This window comes from Cherax quadricarinatus, chromosome 89 (assembly GCF_038502225.1).
Source record: "Cherax quadricarinatus isolate ZL_2023a chromosome 89, ASM3850222v1, whole genome shotgun sequence".
NCBI classification, from domain to species: domain Eukaryota; kingdom Metazoa; phylum Arthropoda; class Malacostraca; order Decapoda; family Parastacidae; genus Cherax; species Cherax quadricarinatus.
Window position 1 is genome coordinate 14,578,365 of NC_091380.1, and position 16,242 is coordinate 14,594,606.

Sequence of the window (16,242 nt, forward strand, 5' to 3'; positions counted from 1 at the left end):
GAATAGTCACTGTAAAAGAGATTAAAGTAAGCTCTCAGAGTATATACACTTAAGAGACATAACGCCTCTTGATGTATATACGTTTTGTGTGATTATCACCTGTTAGGGTTAATTAACGTGGTTTGAAGACTATCGACTAAGCTAAGGTTATTATTAAGGATGCACATATTTTCTTCCACCAGACAACAATACTTTAATTCCTAAAATAGGGATTAAAGTAAATACTTGTCGGTGTATATATCATGTTATTACTCACTGTTTTGTCATAACATTAAGTGCATTCTTTTTGTATTTATGGAATATATATGCCATGTTAGTTTAAGAATAATTTGTTAAATTTTTGCATTATTTGTTGTAACTCGAAATGTTTCGTTGGTGTTCACCTGTGAACAATCCTGAACAATGTTTACAAACAATGTTTCTCAACTTTTTTAAATATTTACAGTTCCTGGTTCTGATAATTTGCACTTGTGCAACAGCAGCGACCTCCAAGCTCCGTACTTTTCTCCAACTATCAGAGCCACCAATGCTCCTATGATGACCTAGTTACAAGCAAAACTGCACTACACAACGTAGCACCCAGAATGACCAAAGATTACCAACAGTGAAACCTACAAATCGAAAATAATAGAGATCAAAGGAAGACTGCCCTCAAACCGAAAGCAACACAACTACAACTTCTTCTTAACTACAACAATTCCTGTAGTATTATGAGGCGCAATCTAAGAGGAAACAGCACCAAGGCCAGCAAGAAAACACCGAAAAATCAACTATTCAACAAGTGTAGCCAGGAGGACGCCGGCCCAGCAACCACCCCTCTCACCACCGCTCAAGGCAACACCACAACAATAACAACAAACATGGCTGCCCCCAGCCCAACCACCCCTCTCTTCCCCGGATTCAACCTACCAAGTAGTCTCTCAGGTATGACCAACGATCCAGATACCCTAAAGTCATGCATCTCCACCTTATATTTTAGATTTTGCCACCGAAGTGTCTAGTTTATTGTGCACCCCATATCCGTCCTGTGGACGGTAGCGCGAGAGCATATGGATACACAAAAGGCCTAGGAACTAGGCCCCAAAGGGTTTACAAGAATACATATGGATTTATATCTACATATCTATAGTTCACTTATCTATTACAAGCAAATTTAGGAAATTTGCTTAGTATATCTGGTATCTTATTTTCATTAATAAGATATCTTGACATGTCACATAGGTTATTATACTGTCTGTCTCTGTATTCCTCAATAAGTGGACAATTAAGCACATAGTGTTCAAGAGAGTGACCATATGCCTGATCACATAATTTACATTTAGTTTGATCATCATCTGTGTGTCTCCCAAACTGCCAGAAGTACTTGTAATCAAGCCTAAGCCTGGCCACTACAACATCAGTCAGTCTGTTCACATTGCAAGTTGCTCCATAAACATACTTATCTACGTTCATGTTATCATAGTGGGTTATAGATCTACTCAGGCTTATAACTGCATTCCTATAACAATCATTTTCATTATTTACTTTTCTCCTAATATTATTCCTAATTCTAGACACAGTTATACCAAAGTTATATTCTACATTCTCCTTCTGGATACTCTTCTTGGCTAACATATCAACTTTATCATGAAGGAGTAATCCAATGTGTGATGGGATCCATAGCAATTGTACATTAATTCCTTTGTCCCTAATTTTTGAGTATCTATACCTGGCTTCCCCAATGAGCATGTTGTTGGAGTCATTATATGAGCCAAGAGCCTTCAATGATGACATAGAATCAGTAATGATGATAGAGTCAAGCTCAGTGTCATAGGTTAGCTTTAGCGCCATTAGGATTGCAAACAATTCAGTTTGCAGTGTAGACGCCCAGTTGTTAATTCTTATTCCTAACTCAACAAATTTATTATCGTTCTTAACTAGGGAGGTGGCAACAAGAGCAGATGCAGCCCTGCCAGAAGACTCCTGTTTAGATCCATCAGTGTATATAACTTGTGATAACTTATTACTACCAGCTAGGTGAGAAATTTCTTCTTGGGCAGTTGTTTTAACAAGTGATTTAAGGAAGGGATTACTAGCAATGAGCTTCATCGGAGGGACTTGCAGGTATGTGATATTAAATGAACACATCTTCCATGGAGGGGTGAAATGCTCTTGTTGTCTACAGTAATACAGTTCTTGCACTTTATAAAACTTAATGTAATTGCACGCTTTCACAATCCATTTAGATCTGTGTGTATTTACATCTAGACACTTGGTAAGATTCACTGTGACAGTGTCTGGTTCGTTTCTCAACATTCTAATACCGAGTACAGTGTTAATTCCAACAATCCTATCACTGATACTAGAAATACCAAGCTCCTTCCTCATGTTAAGAACTTTTGTAGATCTGGGACAGCCAAGAATAATCCTGAGAGCTTCATTTTGCATTAACTCTAAGGGTCGGAGAGAACTTTCTGTAGCTAATATCAACATGGGAACAGCATAATCAATTAAGGACCTAACATAGGATATGTACATCATTCTTACGATTCTCACATTAGCACCATAGTTGGGGTTGTAGCCAGCAACATTAGCACCATAGTTGGGGTTGTAGCCAGCAACATTAGCACCATAGTTGGGGTTGTAGCCAGCAACATTAGCACCATAGTTGGGGTTGTAGCCAGCAACAGCTTTGAGAGCATTTAGCCTAGCTTTGCATTTCTTGTTTAGTTGTGGTATAGTGGATTTGTTAAAGGGTACATCTACACCAAGATATCTGTAAGTTTTAAAGTAGCTAATGATTTCACCCTGCAAATAGATGGGTGGGGGATGTCGTTTGCTTGTTAATATCTTTGTTTTAGAGGAAGATATTATGAGGCCTAGTCGATTACAAATTGCTTGAACTTCATTAAGAATGGTATTCATCTTCTTATGCCCTGTTGTATGGATCATGATATCGTCAGCATAACTTATAGCTATATGTTTAGGTGAGGCAGGTAGAGCATTTAGGAGAGCATTAATCAGAATATTAAAAAGCATGGGACTAAGAACTCCTCCCTGCGGTGTACCTAAACACATTTCTTTAGAATCACTTCTGAAGCCTTGGTAAAGGACAGAGGATACTCTATTTGACAGATATCCTATTATCCAGCAGAGTAAGCTACCACCAATATTCATTTTTGCTAGTTCATGTAGTATAACGGTTCTGTTTGCAATATCAAATGCAGATTTTAGATCAAGAAAAGTGGTAAAACTAGTAGAGGTGTGTGCAGTGAGAAAGGTGGAAATACAGTTCTGCACACTTTTACCTTTCATGAACCCATAGAGGTAAGGGGAAAGTTGGTGTCTGATTCTGTAGTACAGTCTGTTAAGCATCATTCTTTCAAAAGTTTTACAAAGACAACTAGTCAAGGAGGTCGGCCTAAATGTTTCAGGCTGATGGGGCTTAGGGATAGGCACAATGAGACTATTGGTCCAGGAAGTAGGAAGAACGCCCTCAATGTAACTGAGATTATACAGTGCCAACAAAGGGTTATCAGGCACGTGCCTTAGAGTTCTGAGAATATCATAGGTTATACCATCCTCTCCAGGAGCAGTTGATCGACCTTTAGTTAATGCATTATTTAATTCATACTCGGTAAAGAGGCAATCACTCTCATCAATATTTTGGCTCATAAAATTAATCAGTTTCAACATTTCTTCAGAAGTACTGTCTAAATTTTTTCTAATATGAGATGGAAGGTTTTCATGCCTGGATGTTTTGGACCAGTCATTTATAAGGTCATTTGCTTTCTCAAGAGGAAAGGGATGAGCAACATTGCCAGTCTTTTTCCTGGTTATTTTATTTATACCTTTCCAAGCCAAACTTAAAGGGGTGGACCTATTTAATCCACTAACACACTTTTCCCATTCCTGTTGCCTAAGTTCTTGCTTTCTATTCCTTGCATTTGTTAGTGCAGCTTGGAACGTTCTGAGCAGGTCTGGGGTTCTACATTCACGGTATGCTTTACCAATCCTCCCAGCTGCTGCATGTGTTAGATTGCGTAGCTGTGGATCATTATAGTATTTACATTGATTTTTATTGTTATTTATTGTTATTTATAGTGTTTGTTTCCTATTCCTGCCCACTTGATCTGTGAGAACACTCTCAATAGTAGTAATTAAATCATCATTAAATTTTTGTGTGCCAATGGGCTCGTAATTCTTATACCATTGATCCAAGTGGTTAATAAAGTTGTCTCTGTGTTCTGGTTTGAGAATAAGTTTCCTCCTTCTGTATTTAGCTCCTTGATTGCTGGAGATGTGATCAAGATTGACAGTTGTTAGTCTTGGGAAGTGATCAGATAGAAGATCATCAACTATGACGGAGTCATGCATCGTATATGATGTATTAAATCCAAGACACAGATCTAGTATGCCACCATATATGTGAGTAGGCTCAGTAGTGCCCAAAATTCGAACATTATCATGCTCATTTAATAATTTCACAGTTTAGTTCCATTGGCGTTTGTTATAGACCCTCCAATATTCTTATGTCTGGCATTAAAATCTCCAAGAATGATGGTAGGTTCACTATTGATGCGATCTGGTAAAGCATCAGGTCGAAGCTGGTTCGCTGGGGCATAGAGATTAAAAATGTTTATGGAAAAATCGCCTGCATATACTTTGACACCATGATACTGCATGTTAACTCGACTCTGCAAGGAAAGGAGTGAATGTGGCAAGTTCTTTCTGACATACAGCACACAACAGTTGGTTGACCTTAGGTTATAAGCTGCATATCCAGGCAAGTTTGGTGGAGGTGATCCATCTTTCAGTCTACATTCCTGCAAACAGATGACATCAATATTGTTGGTTGCACTAATATGATGTAAGTCAGGCAACCGCTTCCTGATGGAAGCAATGTTCCATGAAAAGATTTGTAATGTATCCATTGTAGTGAGTTATTACAATCTCTTGCTCATAAGATGATAAAACTATTAAGTGTGCAGACACTTAAGAGCAAATTTGGATGGGCTGCAGAAAACGATATGAAGTTCAACGATGAGAAATTTCAATTGCTCCGATATGGTAAACATGAGGAAATTAAAACTTCATCAGAGTATACAACAAATTCCAGCCATAAAATAGAGCGAAAAACTAACGTCAAAGACCTGGGAGTGATTATGTCAGAGGATCTCACCTTCAAGGTCCATAACATTGTATCAATCGCAGCTGCTAGAAAAATGTAGGGATGGATAATGAGAACCTTCAAAACTAGGGATGCCAAGCCCATGATGACACTCTTCAGGTCACTTGTTCTATCTAGGCTGGAATATTGCTGCACTCTAACAGCACCTTTCAAGGCAGGTGAAATTGCCGACCTAGAAAATGTACAGAGAACCTTCACGGTGCGCATAACGGAGATAAAACACCTCAATTACTGGGAGCGCTTGAGGTTCCTAAACCTGTATTCCCTGGAACGCAGGAGGGAGAGATACATGATTATATACACCTGGAAAATCCTAGAGGGACTAGTACCGAACTTGCACACGAAAATCACTCACTACGAAAGCAAAAGACTTGGCAGACGATGCACCATCCCCCCAATGAAAAGCAGGGGTGTCACTAGCACGTTAAGAGACCATACAATAAGTGTCAGGGGCCCGAGACTGTTCAACTTCCTCCCAGCACACATAAGGGGGATTACCAACAGACCCCTGGCAGTCTTCAAGCTGGCACTGGACAAGCACCTAAAGTCGGTTCCTGACCAGCCGGGCTGTGGCTCGTACTGTGGTTTGCGTGCAGCCAGCAGTAACAGCTTGGTTGTTCAGGCTCTGATCCACCATGAGGCCTGGTCACAGACCGGGCCGCGGGGACGTTGACCCTCGGAACTCTCTCCAGGTAAACTACAGGTAAACTCTCATGTCATGGCCATAGACACTTTTTTTTTATTTAAAACCATACAGACAGACAATAGAGAAAAGGAAAAACCATAAAGAAGACAATATATGACAATAAGTGAAAAACATTACATTAGATATTGAAACAATAACAAATAACATAACAATATAACAAATATGACAACTATAACCAACTATAAAATCAGATACCGAAGCTTAAAACTGTCCTATACTAGATACATGTGGATAAGTTAACATTCGTAAAAAAACATACAACCTATATTAACTCTTCCTCCAATTAATCATCCTTGCTCTTAATGTACACTACAACGATAAAATACAAGTATACATTCTTCATTTAGTTACAGACGAAATTCCTTCTGCTCTGAACACGGAAAGAAATATAGGGTAATAATTGAACCTATGATGTCAAGAACACATCCAAGTGAACACCTACACCGACCATACAGGTCCATTAGAACTGCACGGTCCGCGCAGCTGCTCGCCCAGGTGTGCACATGTACAGTGCACATCGTACCTACAATTAGAATTAGCTCAACATTTATCAATAATGCCATACGTAGAACCATTCTACCCAATTTGCATAATAAAGAGCCGATTGTATCAAGGAACATTTCACAATTATCATAATTTTACCCTAACCTAAGCCTAGTATTCCATCTGTATTATAAATATCTAATCAACACGTTCTGGTTAGCAGTAATCTGAAACCAAGACAACAGTGCATAAGTGTTCGCAATAAAGCTAATAGAATCCTTGGCTTCATATCAAGAAGCATAAATAATAGGAGTCCTCAGGTTGTTCTTCAACTCTATACATCCTTGGTTAGGCCTCATTTAGATTATGCTGCACAGTTTTGGTCACCGTATTACAGAATGGATATAAATTCTCTGGAAAATGTACAAAGGAGGATGACAAAGTTGATCCCATGTATCAGAAACCTTCCCTATGAGGATAGACGTAGAATTAAGGGGGATATGATTGAGGTGTATAAATGGAAGACAGGAATAAATAAAGGGGATGTAAATAGTGTGCTGAAAATATCTAGCCTAGACAGGACTCGCAGCAATGGTTTTAAGTTGGAAAAATTCAGATTCAGGAAGGATATAGGAAAGTACTGGTTTGGTAATAGAGTTGTGGATGAGTGGAACAAACTCCCAAGTACCGTTATAGAGGCCAGAACGTTGTGTAGCTTTAAAAATAGGTTGGATAAATACATGAGTGGATGTGGGTGGGTGTGAGTTAGACCTGATAGCTTGTGCTACCAGGTCGGTTGCCGTGTTCCTGACCTGACTAGGTTGGGTGCATTGGCTTAAGCCGGTAGGAGACTTGGACCTGCCTCGCATGGGCCAGTAGGCCTTCTGCAGTGTTCCATCGTTCTTATGTTCTTATGTTCTTATGAAAATTTACCATATACCCCTAACCATATTTGTTGGTGTACATGATACAACCATATATTACCTTCAAGATAAAATAGAACAATAAAAAGGGAAACCCACTCTTCATCTCTAAAATTCAGACTTTAGTTTAACATTCAGGTTCATACATTATAAATAATAATATAAAGTATATTGTCAAATTTAACACAATCACTTCCAACGTCATTTATAATAATACGTCGACTCAACCATGAATAATTCATTCTTTCTGTTTAACTTCAAGGTTTCCTAAAAAACTTAACTACATACATAGTATTGCCACCATCTAGACAAATTAAAAAGAAACACAATATCCTAATATATCATAACACACTATGCCTCTATTGACATCCAATTTAACTGTGTTTACAAAAATATATTGTAATTAAACTGAAACATAAAAAGCCTTTTTTTTTTTTTTTTTTTTTTTTTTTTTTTTTTTTTTTTTTTTTTTTTTACACATTGTATCAAAATCGTAAATACTCATAGAAATATGTATTGAATTTCATTGAAAATGTTCATAAGAAAAAACCATTAATGATGTATACGTAACAGTAGATATATATAGTTATAAGTCGACAATTCCAAATATAACTGTATTGTACTTGAAACACTCAGAACAAATAATGTTAAAACTGCACCCCGGACATACCTCATATAACATTCCATAAAACAAACTCATCATGCTACCGCCCAGTCTAGGAAACCAGCCCATTTCATCCCCCTTACCTGCCTGTCAACTCCCCTAAATCCCGTAATGTGAAATTCCTATAACCCTCACTTACATCCCTCTCCCATCTCCCCCCATACACCTCCTTATTTCTACACTTTGTCCTATAAAAAGTTGCCATTAACGCATTAATTCTTTCACATACATTCGCTCCTCTCATAGCCCAAGACATATAAATATAATCCGTAATTATATACCCTACCGCATTCTCTACCATTTGATTCACCGCACCTATGTCTAAGCTTAAAACCCTCAACACCTGCAACCCCCCCCTCCCACTAACCTTATTACCTTACCCAACCAAACCCTTATTAGTTCAATACATTCGCAAAAATACACCACATGGAAAATAGTCTCCAATCCGCCACAAGCCTTGCATATCCCATCCTCCTGTATTCTCTTATGGAATAAAACCATTCCAGACGGTAAGATCCCATGTAAAAATCTATACATAACTTCTCGTACTTTAGGTTTTAAACGCAATTTGTTCAAACGCCCCCAAATAATACACCAATCATACATCGGATAAACCCCTTCTACCACCGCTACCACTGCCTTACCATCCACCCCATCAAGGTTTCCCAATTTAATATGTGAAGGATCGCTCATGTTTATGATGACCCGTAACATTGCCTCACCTATTATGAACTCCCTACCCACCCACCACCATTGCATATCCTGACGTATCTTATGAAGTCCGCCTTCCCTCGCCCCCCCCTCCCGCTTATAACTACGTTTCAAATACACACTCATAATCCTCTTTTCAACAGCTATAAGACCCAGCCCTCCTCGGCCAACCGGGAGTGTGACAACCGCTCTACTTAACCATTCGCTTCCAGTACCCCAAATGAATCTAAAAACGCGCTTTTGTAACCTTTGTATCTCACTACGAAGTATCGGATATATTGCAGCTACATGCCAAAGTTTACTATATAATAGGACATTCGTTGTAATTACTCTTTGATGCAAAGTTAAATGTGCAGCTCGTAAACCACTGATGCGCTTCAGTACACCATCTACAATACGCACTGAATTTATTTGTTGTGCTAACTTGATATCTCTTACATAAACGATCCCACATATCAGTAATTGGTCCACCTTTTTCCACCTTTCAACTACTTCACATTCCTCACTTAACCCATCCCCAAGATCCATATACTTCATTTTCTCCTTATTAATTGACATACCAGAAGCCTTTTCAAAAACACTCACTAACTTTTCCACCCGAGGCAAATCCCTGTTACCACTTACTAAAATCGTTGTGTCATCAACATATCCAACAATGCCAGCCCCCCCACCCCTTTCGTTACCTACCCCATTAGCTGCTAATAAGACCCTAATTCCTCTATAAAAGGGATACTGTAAACACGCAAAAAATATTTGTGAAAGGGGACAACCTTGACGTAGACCCCTTCTCATCTGAATTTGTTCTCCTAACCTCCCATTTACCTGCACCCTCAAGGATGCATCTTGATACACTAATTCGGCCCATGAAATAATTTCCTCTCCAAACCCCTGCCATCTCATAATCTTCCATAACGCTTCCCGTTCTACACTGTCATATGCCGCCTCCCAATCTATAGCCAACAACCCCCCCCCTCCCAATTTTACTCTTTCTTCAATAAAGCTTCTAATCAAACCATGCTAGTCATACATAGATCTTCCCGGTACCCCATATTGTCCCTTATCAATCACTTTACCTAGGACCTTTTTTATTCTGTTAGCTAAAATTCTTGCAAAAATCTTATAATCACCACACAATAACGAAATAGCATGATAGTCTTTGATTGTTAATGGCTCACCTTTAGGCACTAGAACGACCACAGCCATGCTTTGCTGTGCCCCTAAGACCTGCTCCCGCTTAAGGATATTGAATAATCTATCCAAAAACCCTTTTAAAATGCTCCAATTTTGAAGATAAAGGTCGCCGGGCAACCCATCAATTCCTGGTGCCTTACCTAATTGCGCCCTGGATAAAGCTTCCCATGTCTCACACTCCGTTATCGGCCCTTCCAAAACGAATCGATCATGCTCTGTCAACTCACACTGCACAAACCTTCCAATGGACTGTAATGCTATTTCGTTTATTCCTACACTTTGCGTTTTCAACTTAACCCAAGCATCAATATACCCACTCATACCCTCAGTCGTTGTCAACACCTGGTCCACTTTATACCCTTGCATACCTACCTGAACATTCAACCCCATTAACTCCATTGCCTTGCGACGTCTGTGTTGACTCCGCAACGCACACGCTGATGGCCGATCTCCCCATAAAACCTCCTCAATCCCGCCCTTAAGCCTTTCCCCATCAAACCTCTCATTTTGTAAATTTCGTATATGTTCCTTCAAACTTTCAATTTCAATAACAGGATAATTTGCATTAATTTGTGCATAGCATTCACACAACTGCCCATCTAAATATTTTTGAAAACCATATTGTAACTGATTATATCTCGTCCCTCGATTAATATAATATTCCTTAATACGTTTTTTGGCTATCGTTTCCCACCAATTAACCATTGCAACATCCCCTGGTGCTTCAACCACTAAACGATCCCACATATGTCCAAAAGACAAAAGACTATCCTCTTCCTTCAATAAAATTACATTTAATTTCGAAAATGGTGGACCCCTCCGAGGCACACCCACAATATCCACATCTATTACACCTCTATGATCCGAGAAAAACACATCCCCTGGTGCTTCAACCACTAAACGATCCCACATATGTCCAAAAGACAAAAGACTATCCTCTTCCTTCAATAAAATTACATTTAATTTCGAAAATGGTGGAGCCCTCCGAGGCACACCCACAATATCCACATCTATTACACCTCTATGATCCGAGAAAAACACATCTATCACATTCACCCTCCGTGCAGTAACCGCTAAAGGCACGTACATTAGGTCCAACCTCGCCGCATAACCTCATTTAATGAAGGTATGCTCTACCATCCCTCCCCCCCGCACACATCCTTTAACCCCACCCCGGTCAATAAATCACCCAATATACCCAAACAACACCCCGCACCTCTAGGCTCCACATCTTTACGATGTATCACGCAATTCCAATCTCCGCCTATTATTGCAACATTCGGTAAACCACGTAAAAAATAGACCAGTACGTCCTGAACAAATTTAGTTTTAATACTCACATCACCCTTAGCCGGGCCATATACACATACTAAACTAATGGGAACCCTACCCCAGGTTCCATCCACTCTAATTACCCTCCCGTACCCCCCTTCACTATGCCTTACTATAAACAGGCTAGTTTCCTTTACCAAAATGGCAGCCCCACCTTTCAAACGTGTCGCATGTTCCATGTATACATTATAACCACTCATATCCAACTCATAACCAGGCCTAAAATTATGTTCCTGTAAGAATACCACATCCACACCAAGTCGCACCAAATACTCATGAAACCACTTAAGCTTCCTCTCAGCTCTCAACCCGTTAATATTTATAGCAAAACACTTGAATTCAACAAATGGGTTTTCCTTTTGTCCCAGACATTGACTTTACCCCTGTTTGTTTCGCAACACCTCTGTCCCTCCCCCCTTTGTTGGGAATCACCTTTGCAATCCCTTGATCCTTGGGTTCACCATTCCCTCTCTGCTGTACCTCCACCCAAGACTTTTTCCCAGGGCGTTGGGCAGGAGTTAGCACATCATCAGAATCCGATGATGCTGCAGTCCTCTTTCGTGTCCCGCCCTCCACCTGCATTTGGACATCTGAAGCACCGTCCTGATGCACCTCCACCTCTACTGCATGCACCTTCAATCCTTTAGACTCTCTCGTCGACAAAACGTCATCTCCTGCCATACCATCATTCACAGCCATCCCCAGAACTAATCCTGGGTCTCCCACATGATCTAGGACAGATTCCTCTAACAAGACATCCAACGCCTTTACCAAAGACACCGCCACTTCTTCACCCATATTAGGTATTCTCTCCTCTAAAACCTGATGTATGTCCAAAGACTGAGATTCTCCTTGTAGCGTTACAACTGGCGATTCGAGCTCCTTTTCTTTGTCCACCTCCTCACTCCATGACAACCATTGTTGGGGCGGCGTAGCAAGAGGCTGTTCTCGCTTGTCGCCTACCTCGCCCACTGGCTGCCGTTGCCGTTGTTGTGCCGGGTATCCACTTCGTTTCTCACACTGCGCCGCTATGTGGTCAAATGACCCACATAGCCGACACATACGTCGTTGCCCTGCATACGTTACATAGACTTGAGTCCGTAATTCCTTCAACACAACATATGAAGGAATAGGATGTCATAGAGTCATTTTAACAGTATATGTACCTTCCACCATACCTGCATACGGTCCAGTTGTCCATCTCCCTGCTGTGGCTACGTGAACCGTTCCATAATTACGCAGTTCACTGCTAATATCAAAATCAGTCGCCTCAAAAGGCACATTCCTGATTTTCACCCAAGTCGAGATACATCATGGAGTCGCACCGACACAGCTGTATCAACCGGTATGATGGTCTCCTGATACTTGTCGACCACCGCCTCGTAGACTAGTGCAGACGTCATTTTAACGAAGATTCTCGTCGTTCCATTGAGTGCGACACCACATATCTCCTCATTTGCTATACCATAGGTATCGCGAATGATCGCTGGTAGCAATAAATCCATGTTGGATCCCGTGACAGCCCCACGGATCATCTCAATGCAGACAGTATTGATTCGTCTTCCGCTATTCAGCGCCATGTTGGAGAAAATAAAGTTACCACCAACCAACGCTAGGGGCAGCTCAGTCAGGTAAACTGCGCAAAAGCCCACTCAATCAGGAGCGTCTGTGCAGCAGGTCCACACGGCCCGAGAGCGATGCGAACAATGCTTAGACACTATGTATAAGCTCCACCCACTCTCTTGTCATGGCCTTAGACACTATGTATAAGCTCCGCCCACTCTCTTGTCATGGCCTTAGACACTATGTATAAGCTCCACCCACTCTCTTGTCATGGCCTTAGACACTATGTATAAACTCCGCCCACTCTCATGTCATGAACTTAGACACTATGTATAAGTTCCGCCCACTCTCATGTCATGAACTTAGAGACTATGTATAAGCTCCGCCCACTCTCATGTCATGAACTTAGAGACTATGTATAAGCTCCGCCCACTCTCATGTCATGAACTTAGAGACTATGTATAAACTCTGCCCACTCTCATGTCATGAACTTAGACACTATGTATAAGTTCCGCCCACTCTCATGTCATGAACTTAGACACCATGTATAAGCTCCGCCCACTCTCATGTCATGAACTTAGAGACTATGTATAAGCTCCGCCCACTCTCATGTCATGAACTTAGAGACTATGTATAAGCTCCGCCCACTCTCATGTCATGCCACATCGCCAATTATTATATTAGAAAGAAAAATACAAGAAACAGAAAGAAAAAAAAAGGAAAAAAATCTTAAAAATATATAGTGTGAGATCCGTGGAGCTAGACACATCACCGTCACCATACATGATATAAATGTCCTGGTGGTTAAAGCTCTGGCTTCACACGGCGACGACCTGGGTTTGATTCCCAGCCGGAGTAGAAACATTGGGCGTGTTTCTTTACACCTGTTGTCTATGGTCACCCGTCAGTATAATGGGTACCTGAGTGTTAGTAAACTGGTGTGGGTCGCATCCTGGGACACTGACCTAATTTGCGGGAAATATTCAGCATAACAAGCGGCTTTCTATATAGTAGTATGTCATTGATGTCAGCTATGGTCTGTATACCTTGTATACGATATACTGGTAGTAAATGAAGATATTATTATTATCTTATAATAAAAATAATAATAATAATAATAATTATAATAATAATAATAATAATAATAATAATTATTATTATTATTATTATTATAATAATTATTAATATTATTATTATTACAATCATTACTATTATTATTATTATTATTATTATTATTATTATTATTATTATTATTATTATTATTATTATATAAATAAAATCTTTAGTTACACTTGTATGTCCCTGGAACAAGACAGACAACTTTCTGTTGGACAGGTAACCTTTAATCCAGCGGAGAAGCCATCCTCCAACATACATTCTGGCAAGTTCACTAATAATTACATGTCGGTTGGCTACATCAAAAGCGGATATAAGGTCAAGGAAGGTAGTGTATGAGCTGTCAGTGTGCAGAGTGAGAAAGGTGGTAATGCAATGATGCACACTCCTTCCATGCAGGAAGGAGTGTGCTAACATAACTTTGTGGTCCAGTCCCTGGACCCATTATGTACCTTTGTAATCTTTTGACTACCACCCACACCATGGGTATGTGGTGCATAATAAACATATTACACTATTATTATTATTATTATTATTATTATTATTATTATTATTATTATTATTATTATTATTATTATTATTATTATTTATTCATGTACCATTGTGTTGCCATTGAGTTAAGCTATTTTTTTCGATATGATTAACTCAATTTCCATAATTTTTTTTACTTTTTTTTCGCTCGTGCGCCACACACACAATATAAGTTATATATTGGGTCAGGCTGGACTTATAGTAAGTCAGGCTAAAACTCAGAGTCAAGTACGTTAATATACTTGTGGGTTTTAGGAGTCTCTTGTGTTGTGTTGAAGCCACTTGATCAGTTCTGTCTTAACCAGTTCTAACCTGTCATTACTGAACCTCTCATGACATCACATAAGTTTCTGTCATAACCAGTTCTAACCTGTCATTACTGAACCTCTCATGACATCACATAAGTTTCTGTCATAACCAGTTCTAACCTGTCATTACTGAACCTCTCATGACATCACATAAGCTTCTGTCATAACCAGTTCTAACCTCTCATTACTGAACCTCTCATGACATCACATAAGTTTCTGTCATAACCAGTTCTAACCTGTCATTAATAAACCTCTCATGACATCACATAAGCTTCTGTCATAACCAGTTCTAACCTCTCATTACTGGACCTCTCATGACATCACATAAGTTTCTGTCATAACCAGTTCTAACCTCTCATTACTGAACCTCTCATGACATCAGCAAATAATAGAGCCTACTAGACTGGAGAATACACTAGACCTCATATTCACTAACAATGATGATCTGATAAGAAATGTCACCATATCAAAAACAATATACTCAGATCACAACATAATTGAGGTTCAGACATGTATGCGAGGAGCCCCAGACCGACAAAATGAGACTAGTCACGAGGGAGCATTCACAAAATTCAACTTCAATAACAAAAACATAAAGTGGGACCAAGTAAACCAAGTCCTAACCGATATAAGCTGGGAAGATATACTAAGCAACACAGACCCAAACTTATGCCTAGAACAGATTAACTCGGTGGCACTCGATGTATGCACAAGGCTTATTCCTCTAAGAAAAAGGAGGAGTAGATGTAAAATAGAAAGAGACAGGCGCTCCCTTTACAGGCGACGGAAAAGAATAACAGAGCGGCTAAAAGAGGTCAATATATCTGAAATGCGCAGGGAGACACTGGTCAGAGAAATAGCAAGCATCGAACTTAAGCTAAAAGAATCCTTTAGGAGTCAGGAATCGCGGGAAGAACTAAAAGCTATAAATGAAATCGAAAGAAACCCAAAGTATTTCTTCTCCTATGCCAAATCAAAATCGAGAACAACGCCCAGTATTGGGCCCCTACTTAAACAAGATGGGTCCTACACAGATGACAGCAAGGAAATGAGTGAGCTACTCAAGTCCCAATATGACTCAGTTTTTAGCAAGCCGCTAACCAGACTGAGAGTCGAAGATCAAAATGAATTTTTTATGAGAGAGCCACAAAATTTGATTAACACAAGCCTATCCGATGTTATCCTGACGCCAAATGACTTCGAACAGGCGATAAATGACATGCCCATGCACTCTGCCCCAGGGCCAGACTCATGGAACTCTGTGTTCATCAAGAACTGCAAGAAGCCCCTATCACGAGCCTTTTCCATCCTATGGAGAGGGAGCATGGACACGGGGGTCGTCCCTCAGTTACTAAAAACAACAGACATAGCCCCACTCCACAAAGGGGGCAGTAAAGCAACAGCAAAGAACTACAGACCAATAGCACTAACATCCCATATCATAAAAATCTTTGAAAGGGTCCTAAGAAGCAAGATCACCACGCATCTAGAAACTCATCAGTTACACAACCCAGGGCAACATGGGTTTAGAACAGGTCGCTCCT